Here is a 21,239-nt window from a genome sequence, read left to right as displayed (position 1 = left end):
AGGTCCAAAAAACAAACCTGTGAGCAGCACTACAAACTTGCAACCAGTCTGAAGCTATGCCACATATGTTGAAACCTATACCTATCTGAGTACATGCATTTCATGGCATTAACAGTGGATGAATAAGTAAACAGTCTGTCTTCCATGATGTTTCAGCTTGGATTGCTCCTCATCCAAGGCTTTGGAACGTTCAAAAAATAGCAAGAATATACAGTCTTGGGCTAAACCTAAATACTGAAAGCACCACAGCAACAAATGTATTCAGTATTTACTTCTGACAGGCAGCATCAATAACCAAAGCTGCATGCTTTAACCTCTTAAAACATGTTACCTCAAATGCTTGAGGTGACCCCATAATCTAGCCCTTTCCAAAAGATAAAAAAAAAAAAAAGTGAAACAAGTCTGGGAGTCTCAAGCCAGTTCCCAACATTAAAAAATTCCACTTCACAAAGAAATTACCAAAACTGGCACTAGTGAGCAGTGTCAGAACAGACAAGGGATTGAACTGCTCCACATCATGTGTGAAAAAACATCAGCAGGACACCATCAGAAAACTCAAAAGTCTTTAACAAGTACCATAATGCATCTGTTCTGTACCTAAATAAAGAACTGAAGCAATAAGACTTGTTAATCAAACACTATGCATAATTCCCATTGTCAATTTTTCTTATTTAATACTCTGGGCCATACTGAAGTCAAATCTATAATATCTGATTATGACTCCCAGCTGCTCCTGTGTGTGCTCTACAACCAGCACTTGAACACAGCTGCTGTTAATAACTAATCTGTCTTACTTTGGCCTAGCAAGTTGTTACAACCAGCATTTCCATTACTCTTAACACTTTCTGTGTAACCACACTGACATAGATATTTGACCATTTCAGACTCACCTTTGATTTTCCTGAGTGATTCTCAGTTTATCTAAAATTTCTGTGATATTTCTTTCAACTTCCTGTAAAAAAGACATAAATGTTAAGAAACATTGAAATATCCTTCAGTACACAAGAAAAAACCTGCAGTGATACTAATTGGCAATATGTCTGATCAGCATTTAAAATACTCCAATACTTTTTACTTCTTTAACCTTGACATAAATTATAGTAAGTAGTTCCTGTGTGACAGGAGTTTTAATTTAGCACTACATCTCAAGTTACACATGTCTTTGAGTCTGACACAGAGCCTCACTTCTTGCCAGTTCTTGTACCCTGAGGGAAACCCAACAGACAGTAAAACCAGGTCTTACCATGTAAACAAGGAAGGGTGTTCATAGCATTGTTTTTGCTAAACCAATTGCTTTCATATAAATGACTTGATTTTGTCTTTCAACATACATGTCCATTTCTGGCTTTTAGATTGAGCTGCTAGGCAAAACTCTGTTTGGCTGCAAAGAGCTTTGTACTTCACATTTCACTAAAATCCGAAATGATGCCTGCTCTTTTGGCTACTAACACAGAGCTTCAGACTTCAGACTGTGCAGCAGAATATCATCTGAACCAAAGATTGTTTTATTCAAACTATTACTCACTTTTCTTCTCTCAAGACATCTGTTAGTTCCTATATTTTCCAAGTTCTTGCTGAGCTATTCCATGGATTTTATATGTCAGAGGTATCTACCACAGGCTCTTCTACCTCATTCCAGTGCCTTCAGTACAGTTGGAAGCAGGGAGGTTTTGCAGCTTTGATTTACATATTTAGATCAAAGTACCCTAATAGCTCTCCACAGTAGGGTGGTTTTTAAAAAAAAAAAAAACAAAGGAGGTGGAAATATATCCTGTACCTTTCGACTTTCTAGCTGGCAAAGCACAGCAGGCCTAATCTGGAACTTGCTGAAGCCAAAGAGAAGCTTTCCAGTGATTTGGAATTAGATCTAGTAAAGGTAATTTATGTATAAACTAAGTTTGCATTATGTCTGAACGACAGTGGGTTCTAAGGCAATAACTTACTTTTATTTGGCCTTGGAGAAACATGTTTCATGAGTTGATTTTCATAGTTTCAGCCTGAAAAGGCAGTAACAGATCAGTTAAATTGTCACACAACATTCCAGCAAAAGCCAATGTATCAGATCCACTTATCTTTTTAAAAATGCAATCTGTGTGGGAAAGAACACGTTGTACTTATGTAGCATTATGAAGTCATGTTTTTAAAAGAATATGGAAATGCACTAGTTTAATTAGATTGCTCTTCTTAAATGATAATGGGCTTGCCCTTTCAAATAAGGGGTTTTAAATGTAGAATTGCTGTTACAAATAGTAATAAAAACTCGGTAAGACTTCACAAGCATTCAGCCAAAGTATGCTTGGAGGGCCAACTCCCCAGTGGCCTGGAGGGCCATTCCCTTATGGCTACTTAGGGGCTATCAGAGGTTTCCCTTCTTTGCTGAGGTGGCTGTCTCCTGCTGGAACAGCTATACAACATTGCCATCTGCTGACTGTCCTTTTTCATTACAGTACAAACAAAACCCAGCCCCCCAAAAAACTCCACTCTAAAAAACATTAGTTTACATTTAAAGACCTTCTGAATATTCATATTTGTTTAAAAAAATTAAAGAGAGGAACTTCTCAGAGTGGCTATTTTTTCAGAGGACCAAATTTCATATACTCATTTGTTACCATGCTGTGGGAGCATATCTTACAGAGTGTATGCAGGAACATTTCAGAAGGCACATGGAGCCTAAGATCTCCTGTTTTCCAGGAAAAAAAAAAAAAAAAAAAAAAAAAAAAAGGAAGTTGTCATGACTAATTGCCACTATTCATTGTTTTAATATTGGTACCAAGTAAATTTGACTGAATGAACCAAGAGTTCACCTCCTCCCCCAAAGCTCTCTGATGCTGGAGGCCTGCTAATTGCTTTAGAAACAAGTGACAGACTTCTGTCTTCTACTTTGAGGCAGCAGTGCAAAGGGTTGGTTGAAAAATTTGGCAGGAGAAACAATGATTTTAAATATATCATTCAGTTTAAAGGCAACCAAGCATAGCACAATAACACAATGGCTGTACCTATACCTGAACTGGTGAAGAGAAACACAGATTTTGGGCAATTTTCATGTTATGTTTTTCAGCTTTCCTGTGACTCTGGCAGCTCTGTTTTATTCTCAATACAAATAATTAATTAATTTGATGTCCTGTCAACAGGTATAACTCTGCTTCAGGAGACAAAGTCTGGAGAAACGTTTGACCTTTTAGATGTTTAGCCAAACATAAACTCTACCTAAACAACTGCTGTTTGCCCACCATTAAGAGTGGCACATTATTCCCTACTCATGTTGACTGTACTTTTAGCATCTATTTAGCTGCATGAAATTACCTCCTTACTTCACACAGCTGGAACACTTATCAGCATAACCAGTGACAAGGACAGGCTAAAAGTGCCTTTATTGAGATCATATGCTATTTCTAAATGCACAACTGCCAGTAGAAAAGGAATACTGTTTTTAAATGCTGAATGCACTAATCCTTCAGAAATTTGAAAGCATCTGAGTTTTATAGTTTAAGTGGTCCTTACACAGGCCACTCTCAGTATGCAAATTTTAGCACATAAACAAATCTCCGCAAATTCTGTACCTTGGATTGCACAATATTCAATATGAGCCTGTGTCTCAGTTTGCTTTGTACAACACCAATGATAATGAGAACTCAATGAATAGTGACGGAGCCTAGTGAATTAAAAAAAAAAAAAGTAATAACATTATTCTGTTAAAAAGTAGTCATTTTAATATTTGTAATTTTATTAAAAATCAATTACTTGATATCAACAATCCATCACAGACCTCTTTTTCAATATAGAATTAAACCTGACCTTCCTGTGTCTGAAATGTGTTCACAGCTATGGTCATTTATATACCCCAGTGAATAATATGCAGTAATGTTCAGTTATTTAAGCATCTAGAAATGGGACTTCAAAGGGAAACAGGACTGCCTATCTCCCCTCCCCCTTTGAAGTTATTAGGCATTTCAGTATTCATTTCAAGGGTAGATGATGCCAACTTGGGATACTTGAAAATCCCACCCAGAACCATCCCATTCTCCAGGCCAAGAAATACAACAGGTTAAAAATAATGATGCTGTGACTCTTTAATGTATATTTGGTTACAAATCCTCAAACTTGTAACATCAATGCAGAAGGGGTTCAGAACATGAACATCATCTGACACAGTGAGGATCAACCTACAAGCCTCCTATTACAGGGTCAGAGGCTGGACATTGTGGTCATCACAGAAGCGCCAGGACTAGGCACATATGTTCTCAGAGGAGAAAATAAAGACCTCTGAGTGTCAATCTCAGTGCTAAAGGGTCCATCACGGTGGTACCTGGACACCTCAGTACTTCTTGAGAAACCTTGCTAGGACATATTTAGAATTAATGATTTCTTGCTTCTATTTCCTTAAGAGTGTTTTTTGTCATATCCACCATCCCATCATAAACCATTGTGTCTTTCTTCTCAGTCTCTAGTATGTTTGTATCCTTCCATTTATCAAGAAATTTACACCTCATAGAGTCAAGCTATCCAGAAACAGCAGTTTTCATGCTATCCTCTTTGTCTCATGACTGATGCAAGTTTCTGGAAGTAAAAAAATACATGCACAGTTTAAAGGACAGAGCTAGCAGTGGAAAGCTAATTACCATCTAAGGCTGTGTCCACAGTGCTTTCAGTAGGCCAGGTACCCAGGTACAAGCTTGAGTTAACCAAGCCAAGCAGTACAGACCAGGAGCACCCACGACATTGCCCCCCAGTTCAGCTGGTACAAACACCCACTGTATCCACACTTCATTTCCACCAGTCTGAACACTGGCACACGAGCTATGCCACTCACCTTTCACAGTCACCCCAACCAAGGTCCTTTAGCACTTTATGCAAAAATACAGTGGAGCTCTAGATAAAATGGGAACACAGTCAAGGAGGATATCACTGCATCCCAGCACAAAGAACAGATAACAGCATGCAAGGAGCAGAATAAACATGCTGTACTCCCTTAGGAGAGTCCCTAAAATGCACTTAGGAATTTTACAGGCCAACTTCACTTCCACCTCACCCACTCACCTCACTAAAAGAAGTCAATGGTGTGATCTTACAAGATCCTACATGGCCAGCTCAGGCTTCTGCCCAGCCAGGGTCTTATTCGAGTCAAAGACCTTTTCAGCTTTTCACAGCTTGTCAGCAATCTCATCTGCAGCCTGTGGATGCTGCAGCCAGAGCTGTATTATTGGGCCTTGCCAGGTCTTCATCTAGGGAATGAGGGAAGCTACATGCACAGACTAATAATGCCCCTCATTCCAAGGGTCTGGACTAATACAAATCAACTACTTTCTCCCCTGGTGACAGTGCAGGTCAAGGTCATGCTGTTTTATCTGTCTCCCACACCTTGGTTCAACTCTTGGTGTTTGCCCGCAAGGGGATCTATAGAAAGCGGAGCAGCCATGAAAGATGCCAGGGTGCAGGTTTACACCCCCGAGGCTCTGCAGTTGCAGAGCAGGCAGAAAGGGGAAGGAAGGAGGGAGGGAAGGTACCCGCAAAAGGAGTGAGAACGGGGAGAGGAAGAACTGGTCTGTCTCTGCTGTGCGAGAGATCCTGATGGTGCAGCCTGGCTTGTCTGACTGGTGCATTGAGACGGTCAAGAAAATACCAGTGACTCAGGGGCTGCACTGAAGCTGGGAGGGGCTTTTGGAGCCCACAGCAGTTCATTAACCACATTTGCAACGTAATGGCTTTGTGCCATGCTGTCAGATTCAGGACTAAGCCACTGTGTTGTGTAACCTCGATGTTTCAATGATAAAAGACTGCCTGTTGTGATCTCAAGACACCTAAATTTCCTACTCTCCAAGCAGCTTGTCATGGCCAGCCAACCCCCCTCTGCCTCCCTCTGGTCTGCGGTGCAGTATCAGCGTGCAGTCAATAGGTCCAGTGAGAGCCAACAGCTTTGATGAAAAGCGAGGCAGCCTGGAGGAAGAGACCATGAGCCCAGGTTGAGTGCTGCATGGCCTGGTGTGGCGAAAGTACCTGACTGTGCTTCCCGCCGCTCCCTGTCCCAGGGGCTAATAGCCAGTAGCTTCTCAAAAATCCTGTCCTTTCATGTGAGCCCCTGAAAATGATAGAGAACACATCCCCACTCTGTGGATCAGGATAGCTACTGGCCCTGGAAGGGCCTTACAGAAATGTTACCTGGAGAGAAGGAAATAATGCCTTCTTTTTTAGAAAAGAGTAAGAAAACCTTTTACTCAATTTAAAAAAAATAATCAGAGCTCCATTTTTTTCCTCTGGGAAAATGGTAAAGTTCTCATTTCAAGTTAACTTGGATTGAATACTTCTTTAACTGCTTAGCACCCCAACTCCCCCACCCCCAAAAAACCCCCCAAAACCCAACAAACAAACAGACAAAAATATCCCCCAAGATTTGCAGTGCCTTGTTCCCTATATTGCCAGCACATGTTAGCACATTTGGCCTGAATTTCTTGACTCGGGCTTCTAAATACAGCTCTAAAACAAAAAGAAGAACAGCAACATTTACATCTTTCTGACTTTGCTGGTTTTGATTCCTCAATGTGTAATTGAGGAAGGTAGGGAGAGGAAGTTTAAGGTTAACTGAGTAAGTATTTTTTAAATTAGTACCTGGTAGGGAGGGGAAGGGGAGAAACTTTTACCCATTGTTTAAATGTCTTTTAGCTCATTTTATGCAAAACCATTCCTCAGATATGCCTTGGCCTAGAGAGTTCTGATTGTTTTATTCATTAGTCCTGCAGGAGACCCAGAGCCAATGACTGATTTTATGAGTTTTTTAGTGGCTGGCTGCAAAGCTCTGGAATTCAAAACCTGGGCCATGTTGCAGAAACAAACATAATCAGGTCAGCTGCATTCAGGCATACATTCACTGATGGGAAGACAGTTACACTAGGGAGGAATTTGGGCCACTTTAATTGCTGAGGGGAAAAAAAAAAAAAAAAAAAGAAGCTGAAGCTGGTTTGATTGTTCAAGCATTGTTCCTACTGAAGGTGTGTTTGTAAAAGTGAGTTAGAGGCCAGTGATAGGAGCTGCCCATGGTGAAGCTAACACAGCCTGGAGATGGACACTAAGACACTGCACAGAAAGCAGATTTAGATCTTCCTCTTTCCTCAGAGAGGAAATGCAGAAGGCATTTTATATCACCACTTAACCAGCTATTTTCTTATTTAGCACATTATAATTTGCTAATTGGTATGTTGTCATGCTCTGGAAGAAAACTGTAGTTTGAGTACAGGTTTTCAATAAAAGCAATAAAATGCAGACTCGTTATACTATACTGATAATATTTCACAGAATTTCCCAGTTCATCCATCATCAGTCAGCTTTTCTTTTTGCTCTTCCACAACCTTCCAGATTTATGTATTTTATCTTACTTGAAGGTCCTGATCCAGATTCCACTGATCAAAGGCCTTATCAAAAGACACTCCTTTCTTGAGCAGTACATAAATAGACTGTGAACCTCATTGGTGTTACTGAACCAAAGTACCCAGCAAGCATCCAAGAGGGACTTGACTGTTGTATAGGTAACTAAAGCATCCAGGACTGATATAGCAAAGGCTGAAAAGAAGCTTAGGAAGGGCACATGAAAGAACGTGATTCAGGGTTTAACCTACTAATGATAAGCATGAAATCCATTTACCGCGTTTCTGCCAGCTGAAGAGGTTCATGTACCATCCCCTGAGACATCTTTAACACACCAGAGTGCTGTGACTCTGACAGTGACAGAATCAGTCACAAACTCAAAAAGATGATTTGGCAGTTCCCTAGGTTTCTTCATCATTAGAAAGTCTCCCACTGACACCTACTGGTTTCAGATAAGGCCAGGAGTGAAAGAGGTGTAAGAAAGATGTTATGCACCTGATTTCATTGAATCATGGACTGGTTTGGTTTGGAAGGGACCTTAAAGATCATCTAGTTCCAACCCCCCTGTCATGGGCAGGGACACCATCCCCTAGACCTGGTTGCTCAAAGCCCCGTCCAGCCTGGCCTTGAACACTTCCAGGGAGGGGGCAGCCACAACTTCTCTGGGCAACTTGTTGAAGTGCCTCACCACCCTCACAGCAAAGAATTTCTTCCTTACATCTAATCTGAATCTACCCTGTTTAAGTTTAAAACCATTGCCCCTTGTCCTATCACTACACTCCCTGATAAAGAGTCCCTCCCCATCTTTCCTGTAAGCCCCCTTCAGGTACTGGAAGGCGCTATAAGGTGTCCCCAGAGCCTTCTCTTCTCGAGGCTGAGCAACCCCAACTCTCTCAGCCTGTCCTCATAAGGGAGGTGGTGCTCCAGCCCCCCAATCACCTTTGTAGCCTCCTCTGGACCTGCTTGAGCAGGTCAATGTCTCCATCTCAGGCAGGGGGCCCCAGAGTTGAATGCAGTACTCCAGGTGGGGTCTTACAAGAGCAGAGTAGGGGGAGAGAATCACCTCCCTCAACCTGCTAGTCACACTTCTTTTGATGTAGCCAGGATAAGGTTGACCTTCTGGGCTGCAAAAACACATTGCCAGGTGATGTTGAGCTTCTCATCAATCAACAAGTCCTTCTCCTCAGGGTTGCTTTCAGACTTCATTAGATGTCAGCACATTTTGATCATACTAATGGAAAAATCTCAACAGCTGAGGTAATTTTTGGTTGGTTTTTCTTCTGAGCATTTAGAACAACTTATTACCATAATTTGTGCCATATTTATTTTCTGCTTGACTCAGAACTGTCCTGTCACTCACCTGTTGTATCTTCTGGAGTCTGGGTCATCCGTAGCACCATTCCTAATTTATACTTCAGTCTAAAATAGAACAACAGAACTACAGTTTAACAAGAATCTTTTCAAGATCATATACAAAGTTAGATGTGAGCAAATAATTGTTCTGTATAATGAAGATTATTACACATGTTCAGAGGCCAAATGTTGCTCTAACAGGGTGTAGAACAAATTCAAGCTCACTGAATTACAGTGAAGTGACTCCAGGTCTGAACGCTGAGTGATGCGAAGGAGAGAAGTATTGACTCTCTGTGAGGAGCTAAAAAGATTTGAACAATCATCCTCTACTTCATTAAAACTGCAGCTTCTTTTCCTAAGATGGGAAGCCTCTTGTTCACTGAATGAAAATACTGAAGCAATTACACATTACTTACACACATAGTGAGATACACAGGTATCACAATAACATAAGTGGAGAGCTTAGTTCTTTTCAGATACTTCAATATTCTTACTTCCCCTCTCCTCATCAGATCTCAAATATCCTAACATCTACTAACCTAGTGTTATTTTAATAAAGACATCAGTCTTGTATGAAAATCTTTTTCTCTGCCCACCCTCCAAGGATGGTTTCCCTACACATAGAAAGGACTACACATAATCCATGGCAAGAGGAGAAATTCAGTCTTAGGCTTCCAGTAGTAACTAATGCATGCAAATGACTCAGATCTAGAAAGTTGTCATTAGGATAGCACAAGTTCCTGGACTTCTCTGGAAACAGATTGCTATCCAGAACTGCAGAGTCTTATACCTATAGCTGTCAAATCTCTCAAGAACTTCTTTAGATCATTCTAGGATATGTATCATTATTCCTTATCAGCCCTATGACAGAAGACAGACTGTCATATTTTTCCCCTTTACCTCTAAAATATTTATAAAAGCTTGCACAAAAATCAATTGCTGTAGCCTAGATAAAATTTGCATATGTGTGCTCTATAAATATTCCACACTATGCCCCTGATCCATCTTAAATTCATGTCAGTTTGACTTTATCCCATGGTAACACATCATGAATTCTCTCTCTGTAGACAAGTATAGATGTGTAGAGTACTAGGCCAGTTTTAATTATCTTCCTGTTTACACTAGCATAACTTAGTGAACCTGAGTCTCCTTCACAGTCCAGTATCTTAACTGCAGAATCATCCAAACTACATTTCAAAAGCACAGTGTAAATATTGTAATGAGTACACACTAAATACACTGGAAACAACAATTGCAAAGACATAAAAGACCTCTTCAGTCATCTAGTCTAGTTAGAGTAACATTTACAAGAAAAAGGGATGGGTAAGAAGGAAAACCTGCACTTTAGTTAGGGTGACTTCTTAATTCTTCCAGTTCAGAGAGTGGAGTGGGCAAGAACAGGAAATTTGGTAGGTAAGATCTTCTGCTAGGACAGCTTTCAAGCCGGAAGGCTAGAACTATAAAATTAAACAACCATAAGGTCAAACATTGAGGGTAGCAAGTTAGATCAGATCTTGGAGCAGGCGTAAGGAGATATGGAAGCTGTCGTATAAAATATCAGGGGCACACAACAGAGGCATGGAAACACTGGGTCAGTCCAAAAAAGACAGAGAGCCTCAGAAAGTCTGAGAATAAGTTAGGCAAATTAAGAAAGTAAAACCAAGTCCTGTCTTAAAGGACAAGACACAGGCAATTGAAAGCACAGGCTTTGTTGCCTCCGTAATAGGGAACAAAGCCAACATCCCAACAAAAGTGACACAGTCTGAAATTTAGCAATGCAGGCTACAGTCTGTGTGGTTAGGATCACTTGTCTGAGATGACATAAGGTCTTTGGTGGGGGTCAGTCAGGAATAGCAAAAGAAAGCCTTTGTCCTGCTTAGAGCTCAACCATGTCTCTCAGTGTGATTGGCACAAAAAATGGCAGGGGGTGGGGGGGCAGAAGGTCAAAAATATGTATTAAAAAAGGAGAAGGATTTTTGCCTAGAACAGGCCATCTGCAGGGTCTAATCCCTTGGCCTTCCCTCCAAAATCTGACATTTTAAAAACTTCAAGAACTCTATTTACTTGCTTCTGCTTTAGCCTGTCTACCTAGTTGCTGCTAGAGGGGTTGACAGTATTTGCAACACTTACTCTCTGTTTCTTTCCAGAGCAATACTGGCTGCCTTCATGAAAACCTGCACATCTTTCCTGAGTGCCTGTATTTCTGTAGCCCTTGAAGGCTTTGTTTCCATCCCATTGACCTGAGCCTTCAGAGCCTATGAGAATACATGAAAAAGAGTAAAATGTGAAGTCACATCATTGAATATTTATTTCCTTTGCTACAGGTTCTAGCACCATTTCAGTAAAATTCAGTTCTAATGAAAACTTCTGAGTGAGCTGCTTATGAGACTAAGAGTTAATATGGCCAGACATGAACAAAAAACCCTATGGCAGCTTTTAAAGTCACTCTAAGTTTTTTCCATTTATAAACAGATTAAAGGTTTGTTACAGATAAAAAAGAATATGGATGATTCCCTCTGTGTGTCACAACCAGCAAATATGAAGACTTGGACTCATGAAAACCCCTTGCTTTTGGACAATCAGGTGTTCTGCCACTGAGTGGTGTGTTACTTATCCTAGACAAAGCACTCATGCTGGACATCTTTGTGTCCTATGTCAAAGAATCATCTTAGACATAGGAGAACAGAGGAAGTAGGCAGGGCCAGTCAGGGATGGCTCTGACCTCAGGGCTTGACATCTCCTCTGTGTTCCTCTCCTACTTACATAGTGGAGCACACCTTTCACGGTGTCTCTTCCTTTTGTCAGAAGTAAGATGTCACTGGTGGGAGAGGTGGGGAGAAGGGGTGTGTGGCACTACTCCTGGCAACCTGAGGCCAATGTCATCCTCTGTACAACAGCACTTCTGCAGTGAAGCTGGCACAAAGCCTGATGTGGCCCTACCAAAGAGGACACAGAGGGACAGCAGGTTTGATACTTCTGAAATCCAGCACAGGATATTCAGCCAGTGCTCTGCTTATTCTGTAGCAGCTGCTGTCTCAGATTTCTCTACTGTGGGTTGCTGCTACAGACCTGTTGTAAACAATGAAGCAAAGGGCAAGCACTAGATCTCCTATGTCAAAGATTAGGTCAGGAAGTGCCCATATCTGACTTCAAATACTGAATTTCTCTGTAGCATCACCAAGGAAAGGAGTTAATATTGACAAGCAAATACTACCTTGTATTGTGCTATAGACAGAGAGTCCAGAAGCATCATCATGTACAGTTCATACTCACTCTAAATAAATTGAGAGGAAAGAAGATCATCAAAAAATGTTTAACAGAGTCCAGAGATTACAGACCCTTGTTTCAGTTTGGCTTCAGGAAAATCATACCTTTTGTGCTGTGACAGGTTTCTTATGCTATCACACATGGGTTTGTTCAAAACACAGAGGTAATCATTTGGATTTTTACTATGCCAATGTCATTCTCAGCACAGTTCACTTACTAGTTCACAACTAGCTCCTCTTCCTCAAGGATTTCTTGCTTGTAATGCCTGCCACCTCTTCCTTTCTCTTGCCTACAAATACGAGATTTTAGCAGGTAATTATTTTGTCAACAAATATGGAGGAATGACTTTTTTCCTCCTTCAGTTATTACTGGGGACAGTCAATGCAGAATTTCTACCATCACTAGCACCACATCACAGTGTACAGAATCAGAGTGCAACTTCATTTTTCACTTATAATATTTCAGTTGCGTTCCACATGCAAATCACTGTCCCAAGTGCCAAAGAAGAGAAACAAACAGATTTGGTCCCCAAATAAAGGATTTCAAGTGTCATCCTTCATCATAGTGAAAAATCAAAAGGAAAAAAAGAAGAGAAAACTGCCTGATAAGTCAGATAAAAATTATCACTCCTGACGTGTAACTGTCAAAGTGAGATTTGGAAAAATAATTCACCAGTAGGCTGCAGCCTGATTTTTTTCCTCAAACATTTTAAGGACTAGAGTTCAGAAGAAAAGTTAGTGAAGTTTGGGGTTTTGGGGTTTTTTGTGGGGTTTCTTTAGTAATGCTTTTATCAAAGTGAGTGGTAGCCAAATGTTTGGCGTCCATTTGTGTCACTCACAGAGTACATTGGGGAAACCTGGGAAACCATTCATAAGTCTTTCCCAAAAGCTGTCTGCCCTTCTCTCCTGACCATACAAAGACATTCAAGCAAGTGCAAATGTAAGTATTGCATGTGCTGCTGCTGTCTTGTAACCTGGGGGACACTGCAGGAAGAGTCATGGCTTGCTGCTATATGGTTAATTAAAAGACAGGAGTCACAGTAGGAGCACTGGGACACATGCAAGGGCTTGTCATCTCACCAGTAGGGCCAGCAGCAGAACGGGAACACACTAAAGACAAAATCACATGGCTTTTATAGCTATGTAGTTTAGTTTGCCAGTCAGGTATAAAAAAAGAATTGAAGGAAACAACACACACACAGTCATGGCCCTAACTGAACAAATGAAAGCAGTGACTGAAAACATAGCCTGCTCATATGCAGGAGCAGGCTTTCTCCCCAGCAATATTCCTTCTAGTCTTGTGGCCTTTGAGTCTGAAGATGATTTGCAGAAGTGCATAATTTCTTTTGATTTCTCCTTTCTTTAACATGATTAACGTGATGACGCTTATAGGTGGAAGTGGTGTCAGCTCAAATCACTGAGCAGACTGGAAACCAATTTTCTATAGAGGCTTATCTCTTAACGCTTCTATTCTCTGCTCTTGTTTACTTACCTGTGTACAATGGAGAAGGAGCAAAAATGAGGAAGAAATCAGCCATCCCTTTGAGACCACAAGTGATTAAATAAAAAAATGTTGCTATGATCTCATGAAGTTTGTTAGGTATGTTTGACTTTACCATGTAAGAAAGGGGGCAGAGAAAAGTTTCCTGGAGAATATAAATCTCCAGGAGAATCACTTTCCTCACTGTAGCTAAAAAAGGTTAGACTTCCCAGATGCACTGAATAAAAATTGACAAAGGGTATTGGGAGATAATGCATTAAAAACAGTAATTAAAGGACATTTCACTTATGTTGTGCTAAAGTTTAGGAATATTCCTTACCGTAATTTACTTCAGAATATCACCAAATATCAGAGAGCTGTTGCATATATCTTCAAATACTTCCTCAACAACCTGTAGTGGCTTGAAGCAGAGTGGATCACAGCCACAGATTTTCTGGAGCTCCTATACAGTCATCGAAATGAATTACTACATACCTGCATGTGCAGAGGGTGCTCTAAAACAGTTACTGTCAGAATATATTATTTTGTTCTAGTTCATGCCATTTCTCCTGACCGTATGCAATAAGAAATATCATAAGAATCCAGATCAAGTGATGGTCATAGCATGAATTCTGTATTTTGATCATCAGTAAGAAGAAAGCTCACATTCAACAAGACAGGATGTACTAATCATCAAAAAGGCTAGTAAAAAACAAAGAAGACACAGATTTGTGTGGCATAACTATTACATTATGTCTCCACTTATTGTAGAGTATCTTGCTCACATCTTTACAGCCAATCCTTCTATAACTTAGTCTGTCTATCTCTACTGACTTCAACAGATCATCTCCAGGTTTGGAAGAAGCAGCGCTTAGAACACATTGCATTCCTTAAAGCAACAGTTAGCTCAGAGAGACATAATTAATACATAAATAACCCGAGAAACCCTAGTTAAGGAATACAAGTTAAAATCATACACTTATAATCTCATGGTTATACATACTAGCTCTGAGTAATAAACCTGGGAGAAGGAAAGAAAGGGTGTCTTAGGCAACCTGTGCTGTGTGTTCCTCTGTCATGGGAATTTTTTCTCTAGAGTGCTGCTGGCCTCACTTCAAAGTGCTCTATTCCTAAGATTAACTTTTTTGGAACAAGCCTCTTAGGTAGATAATAGACTATGGCAGTTTTTCACTTTGTGAATACCCTTGTTTCAAACCAAGGCTGATAGAAAATTTGACCATTTAATCAAAGGGCAAAGATTGCCATCACTGCTAGTTAGTACAGCTTTCTGCTAAACTTTGTACCAGAGTTATATTATCTCACAAAAATTGTACGATTCAAATTGTTTCTGGGGAAAATGTTTTCTGTGAAAAAAATGCTTTAAAAATTACAAGATCAAGCTGTTATCCTGCTATAATACTGCACTTCTGTTTTGTTTTCCTCCATCCCTTCTCCCTTTTACTCTGGCCTTAGCCCAGAGGCATAGGAGAAATATTGCTTGAGGATATTTACCAAGGTGGGAAGTAGCCAACTTTTTGGCAAGTTGGTTAACTGTATGGCAGATGACACCTCCTAGAATCCAGAGGAACATGGATTATGCTGCTTCTCCAAGAGTTATACCCACAAGTAGATTGAATGAATTTGTCAACTCACTTCTCTCACTTTACATAACTTTTCTTGAAAAACTTTGGTAGGATGTTGGAGGTATACAAGAAAGACCTCTACTTATTTCCTAGATTATTTCTGTGCCCATTTCTGGTATACATAGCTCTGCTGTTGGAATGACTGTTTCAGTCAAGCCTGACCTCTCTATTTCCTCTGTCAGCAGCCATCTCTCCCCCAGTCCTGCAAATACCACTGCTTAATTCTCTGTAAAACGCCCTTGATAAATCAGCTGGCATCTTACAAAGGATGAAAAACTGTCGATAAGTACCATAGTGAGGGACAAGGTGCCAAATTCTTTCAACAATTAACTCTCATCTACATGAAATTCCAGTTCTCCAGCCCACAGTAGCCTAGTCATTTCTTAGTTTACTGATCCCCAACTGCTTTCATTAAGTTCCGCCCCTAATTTCTGTGAATCCAGTATCTTACTCTCACTCCTGCATTTGGCTCTGAGTGCTGATGAGATTATTAATACTTTCCCCAGGGCAGCAATTCAAACAACACAAGCAATTTCTGCAAGGTGTATGTGCTTAACCGATCAAATTCACTCCCCAGCCCACCCATCATGAGAGGCCAGTCAGAGTGCAGCAACTGTCTGTGCGTAAAGAGATAACCTGCAGCACACATAGAGAAGGTAGCTTCTTTTACAAATTATCTCAAATGTGCTGCTGGACAAGACACTGAATATACAATTCCTACAGATCTGCTGACTAACAGTGATTTTTCCCATACAGATTACTAGCTTGCAAGATCCTGCTTTACTGAATACTTAATGTTTCCACATGACAATGGAGGGAGGGTTAAACAGTGGTGTACAGATTAGGACTCAGGGTTTTGGAGCACATAGTAGATGTGTCTTACAAGTGTGCAACTAACAAACACATGGGATCATCTCTCTGACAAGAGGAGAGGTGATTTTGCCTAAACCCATTTCACCTTCCTGGAACACACATAACGAATCCACCCAGAAAGATAATGCAAAATTTACCTTTCCATCAACCTGGGGACTCTTTTTCTTACCTTAGCCAGCTTTCTTTCATGCTGCTCTGATACTTTGCTCTCTGTGAAATCATCCTGTAACAGTTCATGCTTTGACTCCTTTTGGAAACGTAAGAACTTTTTAAACTATTCAGTTTTAGTCACACGAGCCAAATATAAAGGTATGAACTGGTATTCCTCCTTGGCAAGATCCACAACACACTGTCGGCTGTTCTTAGCTGGGTTGTTTTTCAGTAACATAATCTCTGACACATCTAAGTCATCTCTTTTGATACAAATATGGAGTCCATCAGTTCCCTCCTCTACTTTCTTTTTAAGTGCTTTCAACTTTGATATTTCCAGTGGAGTAAAAAAATCTGCTGAGGCACCAACACTGGTCACAGGTGATTGTGGATGTCTGTTGTTAGGGCAGGAAGATTCAGCCTGCGCTGGAAGCAGAGGGATGCTGGAACAAAAGTTACCTGAAAATCCTTTCATCTTCCTTGCTCTCTCATTTTTAGCTTGAATTGATTTATTTCTGTCATGAAACTAGTTTTTTTCCTGGCAGACTACCATTGTCCCTGTTTTATTTTCTCTGAAGGTTTATAAAGCTTGTTATGATTTAAGTGTCCGGACATGTAAAGTTTAACATCTATTCTGTAGGCTGTTTCCACCCTATCTAAGAGATGAGCCAGGCTCTTCACTTGACAGTTTCTCTCCATGATGAAACAGATTGTGTAGCACACACTTAAAAGAGGAAAGACAAAATACACTTTAAAAAGAGAAAACTTTAGATGACAAAAACTTTCATCACAGAACAAAATTCTTCCACTTTTAGAACAGAGTATTTTACATAGACATGGCTTACAAAAATGTGCTACCTTCCTTCTTATCCACAGCAATATGCAAATAATCAGACAGACCTGGAGACACCTGTGGGTTCCTGCAAAGCTCAGCCTCTGCCTGCACTTCTTGGTGACAGTCTCTGACCTTTTCCCCCAGGACTCACCATGAATTCTGCTGCTTGAGAGAGCAGCTCTTCTGCCCGTTCATTAACACTAGGCCTAAGGCTGGTTCCCTTCTATTGTTTATCAAAAATCCCCTTCAGAAACTCTCAGTATTCTTACTGGTGTGTTGTTTTAGAAATTTAGGCTTCATAATTTTAACTTTATTCATTGTTTGATAATACTTTGTTACTGGCTAATCTTCTGTGAGGTCTTTACTTTCATTAGTTCTTCCCTTGTCATCTACTCCTTTATGTTATTTATAGAGAGAAGTCATGACTCTTTTCAGCCTTCTTCCTTTTGCCCAAACTCAGTGTATGTTGCTTACATATAAACATATGTTTTTAAGGTAGACTCACCATTCTTCTAGTCATCTCAGTAACAATGCTTTGCTCCTCTTATAGTTACACAGAGTCACAGAGCGGTTGACATCAAAAGGTGCCTCTGGAGATCATTAGTGTAACCCCACTTTTCAGAGCAGGGTCAACTACAGTAGGTTGCTGAGGGACATGTTTAGTTAGGTTTTGATTATCTCCAAGGATGAAGCCTCCACAACCTCTATGGGCAGCTTGTTCTGACACTTGACCGCCCTCATCATGAAAAAAAGTTGTTTCTTGTGTTTAAATTGAATTGCCTGTGTTTTTGTTTGTGCCCATTGCCTCCTGTTCTGTCACTGGGCACCACTGAGAAGAGCCTGGGTCCATCCTCTTTGCTCCTCCCATGAGGTATTAATACACATTGATAGCACATTGAAGAAAAGACTCAGGGGGTCTTCTCTTCTCTGGACTGAACAGCCCCAGCTTTCTCAGCCTCTCCTCCTATGTCAGATGCCCCAAACCCTTAACCATTTTCATGGCCGTTCACCGGACTCATTGCAGTATGTCCATGTCTCTCTTGTACTTGGGAGCCCAGAACTGGACCCAGCACTCATGAAGGATCTCATCAGTGCTAAGAAGAGGGAAGGATCACCTCTCTCGGCCCCTTTGCAACACTCTTGCTCATGCAGCCCAAGATGTGACTGGGCGTCTTTGCCGCAAGGGAGCAAATAGCCTTTGAGTTTCTCTGTCTTGAACATGAATGACAGGACCGTTCACAGCATTTACTCATGTTCCCATTTTTAAGTGTTGAGCCAGTTTGAGTGATTGTAAATTAAAAGGACTTTTGATTCTAAATTAAGTTTATTTAGTTGAAATGAAAAAGAAAAAAGAAGAAATTTAAAAATTCTGAGAGGACAAAAGTAGCATTTTCTGCCAAACTGTCATGGAGCTTGGATCGACGCATTGGATTAGCATAGATCTGACATTGCCAGAACAACATTGGCAATGACATCCCTGGAGCACATTTACGAAGAAAGGATGCCCATACTTACCATTAATACGCCTCAACCTTAGACCATAGCTCCTTTGGGATAAAGATGGCACAGTCCATTCTCATGACTCAGAAGGCCCACAAACATTACAGCTGATAACTAGTTGGCAATTGTGGTGGTAATGACTTTGTCATCTATTTACTGACTCAGCATTAAATAGTGCAATAAACTCAGGTAACATCATGACATTACTAGCATTATCCTAACACTTGAGAAAAATGTTAGGCTGATTTTCCTAATTTTTTCTGGAAGGTGAGACATTGCTTGATTTCTTTTTTGGGGGTGGGGAGGAAGGTGAGATCACCATCAAAAATGAAAACTTTTTTGTAACCCATATTATTGTACTCTGGCTCAGAGTGACCTAATAAATGAGTCACTGTTGCACTCTGGTGTATTTAGAAGTGTTTAGGCTTATGTACACAGATACTCTGGTCTTGCAGGACCTTGTTTCCCTGGGGGGTGAAGCCCACAGAAGCAGAATAAGGAAGACAAGAGGTCTGTGAGCTGTCTCCAAATGGAGAGGAATTTGAAGGAAAACAATGCAACTCCTTTCCATGCTGCACTGAGACAAAGGACCAGGCACCAATCAAGGGGCAGGTTGGTGCTTAGGCCAGTTCTCTGTACCTCAGGGAGCTGGAACCAACCTTAAAACGGCTGCACACCCTGTCAGAAACCCACACAACATATGAAAGACACTCAAGCCTGCAGGAGGCCATACTAGGTCAGGGCACAGCCTGACCTCAACATCCCACACCCCAAACCCAATAACAGCCCATGAGAAAAGTAACGAGAAAGGCAAGAGTACATTTGCATTAATTGTCAGAGTGTGCCAGGGTGCCCAAGTGGCATTTGCTATCAATGCTAGTACAGGCAAGGCCAGCTTCAATGAGTTAATATTTTCAAGTAGCTCTTTTGTCTCCCTAGTACAGCTTGCTTCACTTCCTCAAGATGGTGACAACTTAATGTGTCTAAAACAGGTTCCTTTTAGACCCTCCCGCCTTCCCAGAAAAGCCAGTTTGCACATCTTTTGTATTAGCAGCACGCCACTGCTTTTCCTAGCATGCTGACCCTGCCCGGTGGTGAACTCAGAGGGCTTGTAGCAAGGAGAGGCTTGAACCAGCAAGCCAACAGTGTTCTTACAGCGATAACCTTTGTCCAACAATTCTGAAATGGCAGGACATGTTTCTTCCTGAAGAGATACAGTCCCTTCACACAAATGCATGGAACCACTGCCTCTTCATTTCAAACAGTGCAAGACACCATGAATTGAATACATTAATGTAGTCACCCTGCTCAGTATGGAAGGTGGTGGAAGAGATCAGAAATGCCAAAGCGAACTTGTTTCCTTCAGTCATCACTGAAATGGTGAGCAGGTGGCTGGTACAGGTAACATCCGCAAGAGAAGAGTAAATAAATGTTAAAAAACCTAATAGCCTAAATGAGCAGATTAGACAGCACTTAGAGTAATGTGTTGCTAATTTGGCTGAACCTGGTGAACATCTGTCTAGTATATGTGAAAAACTGCCTGAAACAGTCTCAAACACATTAGCAGTTACTTTCAAGAATGACAGCTGGGGACAGGTGAGCCACAGATGATGGGAACAGCATAAATACAGTGTCTGTATTTAAAAGAAGTAGGAAAAGGAAAAAGGAGGCAAGTAAAAGCTCAGCAACTTTACCCTCAACTTCCAAAAAGAAAAAAAAATGCTGGAAAAATGTAAACTTGCTCTAAGCACCCAGATGACAAACAAGGAGCTGAATAATAGCCAGTATGATGATTTCAGAGTGTTAGTGCAGGGGAGAAGCAGTAGCTGTTGCATATTTTGACTTTACTTAGGCTTTTGGCATTGTCTGTGTAGCATTCTTATGAGCAAGCAAAAAAAAAGAAAAAATAATCTAGATGGAGATAGGTTAGCATGGGTGCAATTAAAAAACCCCAAAGCCAAACAAAACACAAAACTCTGTAAAACTATATTCAAAGAGTGGTTATAAAGGTTCCCTGTCCAGATGGAAGAGGTACTAAGCAGTATTAGACGGAGATTCATTCTGGATCTGTATCTAATTTTCCCAACATTTTTGTTTACACTATGGAAGATGGAATACACAGTATGTTTGTTAAATTTGCAGATGACATGAAATGGAGAGGGGATGCAGATATTCTTAGAGACAGGATTGAAACTGAAAATGCTCTTGATAAATTGGAAAATTCTGAGAACAGCTGGATGAACTTCAATATGTGCAGAATCAAGCAGCTGCCCAGTGCCCAGCAACAGCTGGCTCAGTAGAAAATTGTTTAGAAAATATCTGGGGAATATGGTAGCTGATATGGTCAGAACAAATCAACAGTGTCAGTATGGTGAGCAAGACAAATGCCATTCTGGGATATACAGGCTAGTGCTCAACACACAGGAAGTGGGAATACTCCTGTCAGTGTGTCCAGCACAGAAGAAGCTTCAGCCAAATGTTATGGCCAGTTCCATGCACCACTCTTCAGGAAAAATTTAGGACAACTGGAGGATTCCAGAAGAGAGTGAGCTGAAACCATAAATGAGAAGAAAATGCATGTGGATGGAAGATTTTAATTTAGCCTGAAGAAGAGACCAAATGAGGGAGATATAGCAGAAAACATGTTTGTAGCATGACTGCAAAGATTTTATGAGTTCAGGTATTAAAAAAGTCTCCAATGTTACAGAGCATGCCTTGCTTTTCCCAGTTTTCAAATGAGCAGCCTGGGGTGACCAAGAGCAGACCCTAACTGTTCTTGCTAC

Source organism: Strix aluco, chromosome 3 (assembly GCF_031877795.1).
Source record: "Strix aluco isolate bStrAlu1 chromosome 3, bStrAlu1.hap1, whole genome shotgun sequence".
Taxonomy (NCBI): Eukaryota; Metazoa; Chordata; class Aves; order Strigiformes; family Strigidae; genus Strix; species Strix aluco.
Note: the sequence above shows the minus strand (reverse complement) of the source record.